This window comes from Neophocaena asiaeorientalis, unplaced genomic scaffold (assembly GCF_003031525.2).
Source record: "Neophocaena asiaeorientalis asiaeorientalis breed wild unplaced genomic scaffold, Neophocaena_asiaeorientalis_V1.1 scaffold540, whole genome shotgun sequence".
NCBI lineage: Eukaryota > Metazoa > Chordata > Mammalia > Artiodactyla > Phocoenidae > Neophocaena > Neophocaena asiaeorientalis.
The window spans coordinates 4937444-4949894 of NW_020172141.1; the positions used below are offsets into that span (position 1 = coordinate 4937444).

The 12451-nt window shown below is 54.1% G+C and overlaps 1 protein-coding gene and 1 non-coding gene across 2 annotated transcripts in view; both read right to left on the minus strand.

The window, feature by feature from the left end:
- The window catches only part of EPN2 (epsin 2), a 79032-nt gene extending 66581 nt beyond the window's left edge, over window positions 1-12451 (minus strand). The window contains exons 1-4 of the mRNA XM_024752739.1: window positions 12396-12451; window positions 11403-11493; window positions 10954-11070; window positions 6627-6929 (exon numbers count right to left, since the gene is read on the minus strand). The gene's annotated coding sequence lies outside the window, so the exon portion shown is untranslated. The remainder of the gene's footprint in view (window positions 1-6626; window positions 6930-10953; window positions 11071-11402; window positions 11494-12395) is intronic.
- TRNAG-UCC (transfer RNA glycine (anticodon UCC)) lies at window positions 4454-4526 on the minus strand. The gene has a single exon. It is a non-coding gene; the product is annotated as a tRNA-Gly (tRNA).

Here is a 12451-nt window from a genome sequence, read left to right on the forward strand (position 1 = left end):
CCAGCCCAGACCCCTCGTTCCCCGACCCCAGGGCCTCCACCCGGATACCCACGACCCCACGCAGACTACCCAGCCCTCCCACCGCGCCCCACAGCCTATGCCCCAATACTCTACAAATAACTCCCAAACCCCACACACGCGTCCCAACGACCCCAAACCACCACACAAACCCTGGCAAATTCATACCTGAATCCTCGCACACGGCAAACTTTACTCAGACCCCACAAATCTCCCCACGCCTCAGGCACATCTCACAGCTCCACACACCCTCTCCACCCCCCACACACGCACAGAGCCCCCAGCCTGAGCTAAAAACACGCTTCCCCTTGCAGTGTGCACTTGTAAACATCACCAGGTCCAGGAGGTGGAGCTGGACGAGCGGGGGCTGCTGGGGCGCTGGGTGCTGGGATAGGTGTGTTCCCTTTGTGAAAATTCACTGATGTACACTTTAGATGTGTCACTTTAACGTACGTGTTCTACTTCAATAAAACACACTCAAAAATGATTCTGAGGGGGCTTCCCTGGTGGCGCAGTGGTTGAGAGTCCACCTGCCGATGCGGGGGACACGGGTTCGTGCCCCGGTCCGGGAAGATCCCACATGCCGTGGAGTGGCTGGGCCAGTGAGCCATGGCCGCTGAGCGTGCGCGTCCGGAGCCTGTGCTCCGCGGCGGGAGAGGCCACAGCAGTGAGAGGCCCATATACCGCAAAAAATAAAAAAAATTAAAAAAAAAAAAAAAAGATTCTGAGGATGGTGCACGGGCTTTGCTAAACTGCTAAAGGGGTTGTGGCACTAAAAAGGTGGGGCTCTAGGGTCACCATCCTCCCGTGAGGGGCTTATAGACCCCCTGATTCAGGCTCACCCCTTCACAGGGCCTTGGGCTCTCACACAGGACCCACCTGTCCCCTTTGGTTCAACCAGTGCCCACGAGACACCTCCTGTGTCCTGAGCACCATGCTGGAGGAGGGGCAGACGCTGGAGAGGTGCCCAGAACCTCACAGCTGCCCAACCTGGTCCAGTCAGGGTGGGGTCAGCAGAGACCCCCTCACAGCAGGGTCTGGGGACAGATCAGGGCTTGCTAGGTTGGTAGACAGCACCATCCCTGTGGCCTGTGTTCCAAGGAGGGCCTGTTTCAGGGAGGCTGTTTCCAGAAGTCCCGCTCTGCCCTCACTTACAAAGACACCTAAGGCAAGTCACTGCACTTCTCTAAGCCTCGTGATCCTGCTTCCTGTCAGGGAGCCAGATGCAGGAAGGCATCCTCTGTTCTCCAAGCTGGGATCTAGACTTCCCTTCTCTGGCAACAAGTAAGAGGGAGAGAAGATGGGGGGAAGGAGAGAGGAAAGGGGAGGGGAGAGGGGAGATTGAGAGAGAGACACTAACACATGTGCAAACCCATGGCCATTATTCCTTTGAAAAGTCCAACGCTGGTACTTCTAAAGGCTAGAAACCCCTTCCTGCAGTCTGCTGCCCCACCCCAATGCTCGGTGCTCCTTCTCCACCAGGACAGTGAATTAAGCCCTACGTGCCTGCCTTGAGGCAGGAACCTGAGCTCCCCATTTTGAACTTGGTCCACCCCCACCCCGGAAAAGCCCCTCTACCAGTGCAACCCTCCTTGGGAGCCCCAGCTCTCTGCTAGACCTTCCTGGGTCTGCAGGAGAGCAGAACTTTCCCTGAGATCACGGCCCCTGCCCTCAAAGAGTTTGCAGCTCCAGATGAACTTATGCCAACATGTAGCGGGTGCCTAGTGCAGGCTTGAGCGCTTTCCATAGATTGTGCAAACCAGCGCTGCCGCTAGAACTTCCTGGGATGATGGAAGTGTTGTCCAGCTGCGCCATCCACGTGTAAGCACTTGAAACGTGGCCAGCGCACCCGAGGAGCTGCTTTTTTAAGATCTTATTTAACTTTATTTGATGAATTTGAATAGCCACATGTGGCTAGGAACAGCCCTGGCCCCAAACCTCACCACAACCCCTCAGGATGAGTCTTCTTACTGTTTGCATTTTACAGGAGGCAACTGAGGTTTGGAGAGATGCTGGGCTGGGTCACTCAGGCAGAGCCCAATCCCTTCCCCACGCAGCTTGCAAGTCTGCGTAAGATGCGGGTTTAGGAACGAGAGAACTGGATACAGATAAAGAGATGATGAGCCAACCACAGCCCAGGAAGTGAGTTGGACAGCAATTCAGGGTATCGAGCCAGGCTGGGGAGTAGGGGAGGGCCTCCTGAGGCCGGAAGACCATCTCAGCCTTGCAAGGTCAGAGGGGACATTCCTGCATTCCTCGAAGACATTTCTCCTTCCTGCACCCCCTTTGAAGCCTATCACCCTCTTGCACTTCCCTCTCTCGATTCATCCCCCCATGAGGAGCCACTGAGGCCAGCAGCGCTATTCCCATTTTACAGATGAGGAAACAGAGGCAGGACACAGCAGTGCTGGGATTCAAAGCCAGGTTCTACCGAACCCACAGCATGTAAGTTGTCTCGCAGAGGAGGATAAGCCACGTGCTTTGTCCAAGGCCAAAGCTGACCCGGGGCACAGGCTGGAGCAGGCATGCCCACCTGCCCTTCCTAGGGTTTGGAGGCCGGTTTCAGATAATGAGGCACAGTGATGGGGGCTGCTCAGGGTGGTGTGTTTCAGAAGCGGAAAGAGATGGCTGTGCAGACGGGGATGTCTGGGGTTGGGGAAGGAGGGCTTCAAGGGGGAGGCACTACGGGCAGAGAGAGATGGCATGCTGTGAAGACAGCATGCACCTTCTCCTAGTGAAGAGGCAGCGGGTCTCAGGGATCTTCCACCAAGGTTTGAACTCTAGATTCAAAACCACTTGTCCAGCAGGAAGAGCCTATGCTGGGAGCCCCACAACAGCTAACTTCCTGTCCACCGGTTCGTTGCCTGACCTTGGCCTGTTACTCCCCCCAGTCCTCAGGTTCCCCATCTGTGAAGAGTAAAAATCCCTCCCACCTTGAGGGATTGCATTAAAGTTCATAATGAAAAAGCAGAGTAGGAAATGCTTTGGAAGCTGTAGATGGGCGTTAGCAGTGGTTCTTATTAAGATACAGAGATAAAGCTATCCTGGTCCCTCCAGGCGCTGGAAGTCTAAAAGAGCAGAGGAGTCATGAACACAAGCTGAAACTAAAACGCTGAAGTCACATAGGAAATCATAAGAGAAAGGGCTGTGAGAGCTGAAAAGGAAACTTCCTTCTCTCTTGCAGAGAAGGAGCGATCAAGGCCGACTTCCTGAAGTAGAGGTACTGGAGCTAGGAAATAGCAATAATAAAAATAACACCAAAGCAGCAAGCACTGTGCAAACGCTCTGCATGGATTATCTCATTTCCTGTTCATAACAACCCTGAGTTTTAGACCATCGTTATCCTTAATTTACAGTTGAGGCTCAGAGACATTCAGCGATTTGCCCATAATCACACAGCTAAAAAGTCGCAATGCTAGAAAAGTCAGGCCTGATTTGAAAGCCAAACTCTTGAGAGGAATTTGAGTAGACTGAAGGGAGAGATCCCCTCTCCCCTCCAGCTTCAGGTACATTATCAAGGCCAAGCCAATCAGTGCATCTCTCCTGGTCATAGTGATTGATTCAGCAATGGGCATATGACTTAAGATGGGCCAGTGAGACTCAAGCCCTGGACTTCCACAGAAACCACTGAAAAAGAGGAGGTTGTTTCCCCGCCCCATCGCCCCCATCCCCATCAGGCAGCTTCGCACTGGGAGAGCCAGGCTGAGAATGAAGCCAACACAGAGGGGTGAGGGAGGAGAGAAAAGACAGATTTCTCCTGACATTGTTTGAACACCTGGAACCAGCCATGCCTGAAGTTTTAACCCTGGTCTTTTTAGCACATAAGCCAATACATCAGTTACAACTATTTCAAAAGAAAACCCAGCTCAAACTGGCTTAAATGATAATCGGTTTTAATTGGCTCATTTAACTAAAATCTCCAGAGCTAGAGCTTCAGGTGATCAAGGTTCTGGCTCCATTTCTTTGACATATACCTCCTAAGCATGTCATACTTTTCCTGGGCTGGTGTCTTGATTGGCTCTAAATTGGCTGTAGCAGATCCATGCCTCACATCCGTAGCCAGGATAAGACAGTGTCTCTCTCTCCAAACCAGAAACTAATACCTGAGCCTTGCTCTGATTGGAAGAACTTGGATCACCTGCCCATCCCTGAGCCAACTGTGGGGAGTTCGATGAGGAATCAGGGTGATTGGCTTAGGTCCATCAGGGCTCCCCCCTGGAGTTGGGGGGACAGTTACAGGAGGGGAACACACACTGGGGAGGTGGACAGCACGACCACCACTCGGCTGAATTCTCTTTTCTCCCTCAGCCAGTTGACTTGGTACCCAGATTCCTGACAATGACAGTCATCAACCCCATTTCCAAAGAGTTTTCATTTTTTGACGGCTCTAGGCTTTTTTTTTTGGCCATGCCACACGTGGCATGCGGGATCTTAGTTCCCCGACCAGGAATCGAACCTGTGCTCCCTGCATTGGAAGTGCGGAGTCCTAACCACTGGACCACCAGGGAAGTCCCTCCAGGCTTTTATATTTGCAGTATTTACTGATAATTCTGTTGAGATTTGCATAACACCTTTCTTCCAAACCTCTCATCATGCCTCAAAAACAAGTTTCTATGAACTTCCTCAGATTTCCTCCCAAGGGCATGAAGTGTAAAAATAAAAAACAGCATCAGCTTAATATATAGTTTTCAACCTATGACCCAACATTTGTAGTTTTTATTGGCCATTACTCTTCAGGCTTTTTCCCCTATAGTGATGAACACTGCAAACAATACAGGCTTTTTTTTTTTTTTGCCACACCCCACAGTATGTGGGATCCTAGCTCCCCAACCAGGGATCAAAACTGCACTCCCTGCATTGGAAGCACAGAGTCTTAACCACTGGACGGCCAGGGAAGTCCAAGACAGGCCATTTTTTGGGGGGTGGGGGGGCGCGCGTTGCGTTGGGTCTTAGCTGCTGCGCTTGGGCTTTCTCTAGTTGCGGCGAGCAGAGGCTACTCTTGGTTGCGGTGCACAGGCTTCTCATTGCGGTGGCTTCTCTTGTTGCAGAGCACGGGGTCTAGGTGTGCGGGCTTCAGTAGTTGTGGCACGCGGGCTCTAGAGCACAGGCTCAGTAGTTGTGGCGCACAGGCTTAGCTGTTCCGCGGCATGTGGGATCTTCCCGGACCGGGGCTCAAACCCGTGTCCCCTGCATCGGCAGGCGGGTTCTTAACCACTGTGCCACCAGGGAAGTCCCAACAGACCATTTTAAATTGTTTTCTTGAATCTACACGGACTGAAACATCTTACATGCATTATTTCAGTAAACAGTCACCACTGCCCTGTGAGATAGGTAGGCACTCTCACCATTTTACAGAAGAGCAAAGTGAGGCACAGGGAGGGGAATAATAACTGCTGGCCCAGCTGAGGAGCGGCAGGGCTGAGCTTTTCACCCAAGTCCAAGGGAGTCAGGGACTGGCATCTCCTACAGAGCACCCCTTCCTTGGAAATGTGCATGATATCTTTCTGCTAGAGACTGGCTGAGTGCCCTGAAGAGGCCATAGCTCTTCTCTGGCCTCAGAAAGGTGCTGTTTCTCCTTCCTCAGAAAATTTCCGGATGAGTTGGATGCCCTCCACCTTCATAAAGCTTTCAGCTTGGATCAAGAGTTGAAACATAATCACCCAAAGTTATAACTCAGAGACATCTGCCCAGCCAGCAGCATTTGAGCTGGGACTTTAAGGGTGGCTAATTATTGGTTATGAGGAGAGCAAGGAGAGCAACCCTGGGAGGGGCAAGGCTGAGCAAAGGACCAAGCGGCAGGCATCACGGACCAGTGGTGCGATTTAGCTGGACCGCGGGATGCACAGAAGAAAGCAGCAGGGGGTGAGTCAGGAGAGAATGGCTGGAAGGAGCCTGGTCTCGCGTATTTCTGCTAACTCTGCAGCTGCTGAGAGCAGCCTTCTCCATTAGCAGTCAGGGGCAGGCGTATCCCTGGCTGGCCAATGAGAATTTGCATCTCCATGGCCATAGTCATTGGTTCAGGGCTGGGCATGTGACCCAAGCCCAGCCAGTAAGAGCCATCCCCAGGATTTTAGCTAAAACCATCAGAAAAGTGGCCCTCTCTGCTTCTGAGATTGTGGGCACCAGGAACCATAAAAGCTGGAGCTGCAAGGAGCCCTCTCTGTCACCTCACAGACACAATTCTTAATTGTTCAGACCAGCCCAGAAAAAAGAGCTGTTGAGTCAGGCTGGCGTCATCCTTTCTTAAAGGACATCTCCACTGTTGCCTCAAGCAAAGTTTTCTTTTGACAGAAACCTCAGTCTTTCATTCCTTTTTCTCTTCTTTCACCTATTCTCACCCTCTCTTCCTTCTCTCCTTCCTTCCTTCCTTTCTCTTTCTTTTCACATCTCTTTTTCTCTTTGTTCCTCTCTCTTTCTTCATTATTATTTTTTTATTTGATAAACATCTTTTAAAATAATCCTTAAAAAATGCATGCACACATTCTACAAATACCCGGCCAGTACTTTTCAAAACTGCCACTGTGTGAAACACAAGAAAGACTAAGAAGACAGACTTGAGGAGACTAAGAACACAGGACAACTCAATGCAATGTGGTGCCCAGTCATACCTGCTTCACGGTACTGAGATGATGGAGAAAGCATTTAGTCCAGGGCCACATGCAGAGTGGGTCCTCATCCGCTCAGGACTCAGCATTGCTGGAAGAATGCCAAGGGGGCTGGCCTTGGCTCAGGAAGGGGCCCGGGCCAGGGCTGATGGAGTGGCGTGTCCGGATCTACCAGTCTATCCAGAGACCTGGGAACACGGCTCACCTCTGCTCATTCATGCAACCGTCCTTTTCTGAGCCCCTCCTAGTGAAGCTGGGGCTGGGGCTGAAGCAGGCTTGTGCCAGGGCTGCCAGGCTGTGGAGAGACTGACACAGACACAGCAGTTAAAAGGCCAGGACAGAGGGGTCCCAAAAAAGAGGGCAGGAGGCCAGTGACTCCAAAGGGTGAGACAATGCAAATATAGGGGCCACTTGGACCAGAAAAAGGCCAAAAAAAAAAAAATTCTCCCAATCCTTTTCTTCCTTCTGCTTCTTTCTCTTCCGTATTTTCTTCCTCCCCTCCTTTCCTCCCTCCCTCCCTTCCTTCTTTCCTTCCTTCCACTTTTTTCTTTAATTTCTTATAAGAAAAAAAAAAGGCGGGTACATAAAGCAACTCTGTTATCAATTTTTGCAAATGTGCCTAAGAGGTACTGAACGGAAAGATGAGAAAATTGCATCTTTGTTCTCCTCATCTGAGTGCCGGTTGTGAGCTGCCCACACACCCAGACAAGGGCGGGAGGGATAAGTGGCCAGCTGGGACCTGCCAACCAGCCTGGGCCCTCCCAGGCCTCTCCCCATCGCTGGCCTCTCTGCTTCCCTGTGCTCCGCACTGGGTGGACGAGGATACTGAGCTCCAGGGGACGGGAGGGGCTGCCCTCTCCAGGCTCCTCGGTGGGCACGGCTCCCCCAATCCTGCACTGCAGACCCACCCATCACCCGGGGTTCCCCAGATGGCCTGCATTTGCTGGCCTCTGAGCATCCGTGTGTGCTGTTCCCTCTGCCTGGAGCCCCCTCTCCACCTTTTGGGATCCTTCTAGAAGTCAGCCTGGCTGAGTGCCCATAGGCTTTTAGGATCCAGTGGTCACCCTGCCCTGGGAGCCTTCCTGGATGCCACAGGCATCCTGGCACCTGCCTCCTGGACGGTGACAGTGTAGGTTCTGCACCCTGTGGTCAGCGGCTTCTTGGAGAGGGGGAGCTGGGACTGGCCTTTCTTACCTGTGTCTCCTCCCCCTGCACAGTTCGGGCATAATTATGCTCAGACAGAGCATAATGTCCGAGTATGTTTGTTGAGAGTAAACGATGGAAGACAGGCCGTCCCTGGGGGAAGGCACTCCGCAAGCCCAGGGGTATCCGACTGTGGTCAGGGGGTGGGGGGCACTTGTAGCCGCACCCGGCACCCCACACAAAGAGCAGTTTTGGGAGCCAGAGTCCAGCCGCCGCTCTGTGCTGGTGACTCCAGACCAAGGCAGCACACAGGGACCCTCAGAGCCTCAGCTTCCTCAGCGCAATTCGGGGGCGGGGCTGCCGTGCCTTGCTGGCAGGGCTGCTGGGGAGACCGAATAGCGTCACCCCTCCCAAGCCCTCCAAGGGCTTTGCAGCACACTTAGAATCAAATCCACAGCTCCGCCCCACCGCGGCTAGAAGGCCTTGCCCACCCTGCCCCCGCCCCATTCTCCCCTCACTGTTCACTGTTCCCTTTGCCAGGAATGCCCTTCCCCACACACCCGGACGCCCCGCGCTCCATCCCCTCAGTCCGTCTCCCCAGCGGGCTTCCCCGGCCGCTAAAATGGGGCCCCCTCCTCACCTCCAACCCCAAAGCCCGCTTACCCTACACGCCTGCCCACGTTCCTGCAGACTTGAGTCACAGCCTGCCCTGTCCACGGGGGAACTCCAGGGCTGTCTGAGCCAGCCTGGCCTGGGTTCCGGTCCCGACACCACCGCTCACCAGCTGGGAGACTCTGGGCGACCTCCAAGCCCATCCTGCGAGTCTCCCATCTGTGAAGTGAAGTGTGAAGCACTGCCTGACAGGGCGACTGCAAGGATGGAGCAGGTCTGGGAGGCCACCTTCTCTGGGCAGGACCACTGCACACCCACATGGACACCACCACGGCGGGCCCCTCTCCTAAGCACTTCCCTGTTATCTCCTTTAACCTTCACACCGATCCAAGTGGAAGTCACCCTCACGATCACATTTCACCAATGAGGAAACTGAGGCACAGGAAAGCGAAGTGACACAGCTAAGAGGCGGCAGCCGGGGGCTTGGAACCCAGAGTCTGTGTCCTTACCCACTCCCTGCACAAATGGGGGCTGTAAATAGCATTTGGAGCCTGTCCTGCGTGCATGGGAACTGTGCGCACGTTCAATCACGTTCGAAGACTCACTGACCAAATGTCTGCATTTGGCGCCCCAGAAGCCCAGCTAGAACAAGGATTCAAATGGAAGCTGTTCGTTTGGATGTGACCCCAGGAATCACCTTTAGGGGCGTGGGGAAATGAGACAGGGAAAGGGAGGAGCCCACAGCTGTGGGTGCCTGACACAGCCCTTTGCTGTGTGGTCCTGGACCAGCCACCATCCCTCTCTGAACCCAAGTTTCCTCTTCTATAAAGGAGGCCGCAGCCACCCAGGAGATAAAGAGTGGGAGGTCTCCCGGGACTGAGAAGGGTCCCGGCTCGGCTCCCAGCCCCAGTCCGAGCTCCAGGAAACAAAGGGTGCCCCAGCGAGGGCTGTGTGTGGGCGCAGAAGCCACAGGAGGGCAGGCACAGCGCCCGGGCTGTTACCACAGGGGCTGCAGAGAAACCACATCACAGCCACCACAGCCTCCACCATCCCACGGCGACTTCCGCTGCTGCCTCTCTGAGGGAGCGTCTCCTCCCGGCAGTTAGCTGTCCCCTCCATCAGCACCTGCCCCAGGTGGCCCGGCAGCCTTACCAAGGAAGGCTGGCCGCTGTTCCAGAGGCTGTGCTGCTGCAGGCCCGCTTTAAAAAGTTACGGACACTCCTGCGGTTGAGCTCACGTCCCTGCGTTCCAGCACTTGTGACCTCGGGCCAGTCACTTCCCCGCCCTGTCCTCAGCGGCCTCCTGACCTAGTCCACTGTCCGGCAGCCGAGCCTCCTGCAACCTCTTGACTTTCAGCCTCTGCACTTGCTGTTTCCTCGTCAGTCGTGCAATGCCCTTGAGGGACAGGGCGGGGGGGGGGGGAAAGCCCCCACTGGCCACCCTCCTCAGACTAGCTCGGCACCTTTCGCCTCCCCTCACCTACCCTCCCTCAGTAGCTCTGAGCCCAGGTTGTGAGGTAGTGCTTACCCCTTCGCAGCCTCTGACTCCCCCACTGCAAAGCCCATGAGAGCACAAACTTATCTTGCCTCCTGCCAGACCTCAGGGCCTAGCACAGGGACTGGCATACAGCAAGTGCTCAATAAATGCTCATCAAATATATGAATTACTGTCTGAAACACCTGTCCTTGGTCAATGGCTTGGTCTCCCAGGACCAGACTTAAATGTCACCTTCTCCAGGCAGCCTTCCCTGATTGCTTCCGTGATTCCTTTTCTAGGTTTTCAAAATCCCCCGAAACTTTTTCCATTTTCCAAATCACAGTCGCCTAGCCTGTCAGGCATTGCCACCCAGTTACCGGGACCCCAGCCTGCCCCCCATGCCCCCTTCTCCAAGCGAGGAAGAGAGAGCTGGAGGGAGAGGAGGGAGGAGGCGCAGACTGTGTAGGAGGTGGCACGGGTGGCCAGGCACTGCCCAGAGTGGAGAAGTGAGCAAGGCCCGCGGCCGGAAGGAGGTGGGGGAGGGGCGGGGAGGTCGGTGGTGGCGTCAGGCCAGCCGACGGCGTTGGGGGGTGTGTGTGTGTGCTGGTATTTCCTGAGGCTGCCCGGAAATGCCTGGGGCCGACCTGGGGCCCCAAGAGGGGGTGGCCGGGGAGGTCCACACCCTCCCTCCACGCCAGCCAGGCTTAGATCACTGCGAGCCTTCCAAGCAGCCGCAGGCATGTTGCGGGCGTGTTGTTCGGTGCCCGTCACAGACAAGAGGAAACTGAAGCCCAGAGGCCCAGGCTGCGCCCTCCAGGCACCACACCGCCCCGCGCCCCGTCAGGGCTGCCTCAGCCCCAGCCCCTTCATCCCACCAGCGGGGAGGGACCAGACACGGAGGTGGAAGGGTTGTTGGTTGCGTGGCTGAGCCCTGGCCTGCTGGGCCAGCAGAGGCCAGCTCCTCGCGCTGGTACATCTCCGCCCCCACCGGGACCACAGAATGGCAGGCTCCCGGCGCACCCCATTTCACACGGAGACTGAGGCCCCAAGAGGGCCAGGTGGAGGAGTCAGAGTCCATCCTGGGCTGGACAGCTTCTACCTGAGTTCAAATCCTGTTGCATCTCCTGTAGCCGTACGGCTGGACAAGCTGCTTTGCTTCTCTGAGCCGCGGTTCCTTCCCCTATGGTGGGGATATAGCCGGGCCTGGCTCCGAGGACTGCAGTGAGAAATAAGTTGATCTGTGTAAATCGCTGTGTAGGGCACATAGTGTGTTTTCAGTAAATGCCAGTTATCATAGAAACATGATCTGGCCTCCCCCACCTCCAAAAACAAAGCCTCTCCCCTTGACCTTTACCCTCCACAGACTCCTGCCTAGCCTCTCCCTTTCCCACGTCTTCTGAGTTCTATCAAATACACATCTTCTATAAACTTAAGCATGTGTTTGACTACAAAAAATAGAAAACAGATCAGAGTGGCTCAGACAAATAGGAGTGCATTTTCCCCCATCCCAATGAGCTTGGAGATCAGCTATGGCTGGCGTTGCTTTACCAGGCCAGTGATGTCAGGGTTCATAACTCTGCAATTTCTTGGCTTTTCCCTCTTGTTTGCAAGATGGCTGCTAGTGCACCTGGTGTTGCACCTGCATTCACATTTAAGACAGGAAGGAAGAGGAATGGTTAAGTTTAGGGTGAATTGAAAGCATTTGTCCCTTTTATCATGAAGAGAAATAATTTTCCACAACCTACCCCTACCCCCCCCACCCCACCGACTCCTTAGATCTAATCAGCCAGAACTGTGTCACATGACCACTCCTAACTGCAAGGGAGACTGGGAAGGTGAGTCATTTCTCCTCTCCAGTCTCTTAAGTGGAAGGCAGCAGGGGAGCGGGTGTTGGGGATGGCAGATAGGTCAGTCAGCTGAGGTGGCTGCCACACTTTCCCTCCATCTCCCTCTAGCTCGGCCACTCCCTAGGCCGTGCTCTCCTAGTCGCCCTGACCGTCTTCCTCATCCAGTGGCCACCCCATTTCCATTTCTCTTTGGAAATTGGAAGCTCTGACAACTCTGGGTCTGCCTGCACTTCCGCAGGGCAGCAATCTGCTGACGCTGAGCAGGGCTGCCCCTTTAGGTAGGATATGACTGTTCACCTCAGTCTCCACCACTCCCTAATGTCTCACATGTATTCATATTTCTTGTCTAGCTCTTGTTGGTGTTGGAATTTGCACCCCTGAATTAATGTATTCATTTTCCCCTCCCTGACCTTATTTCAGGGAAATAACACACAAAAACATCCTTTTAGGTATTTCACAGGCGTGCAGCAAGAAGTTTCCTTTCCACCACAGACCCCAGGCACCCAGTTCCTCTCCTTAGGGATAAATAATCAATACCTTGTTTAAAACTTTATTGATATTTTATACACGTACAGCCAAATCTACCTATATTTCCCACCCCCCAACCCCTTTTTCACTCAAATGTGAGCATATACTACACATGGTTCTGTGCTTGGTTTCCGCCCAATTTACAGTATCTAACAATATCACTTACAGATCACTTCCTGGAACTTCCCTGGCGGTCCAGTGGTTAAGACCCTGTGCGTCCAC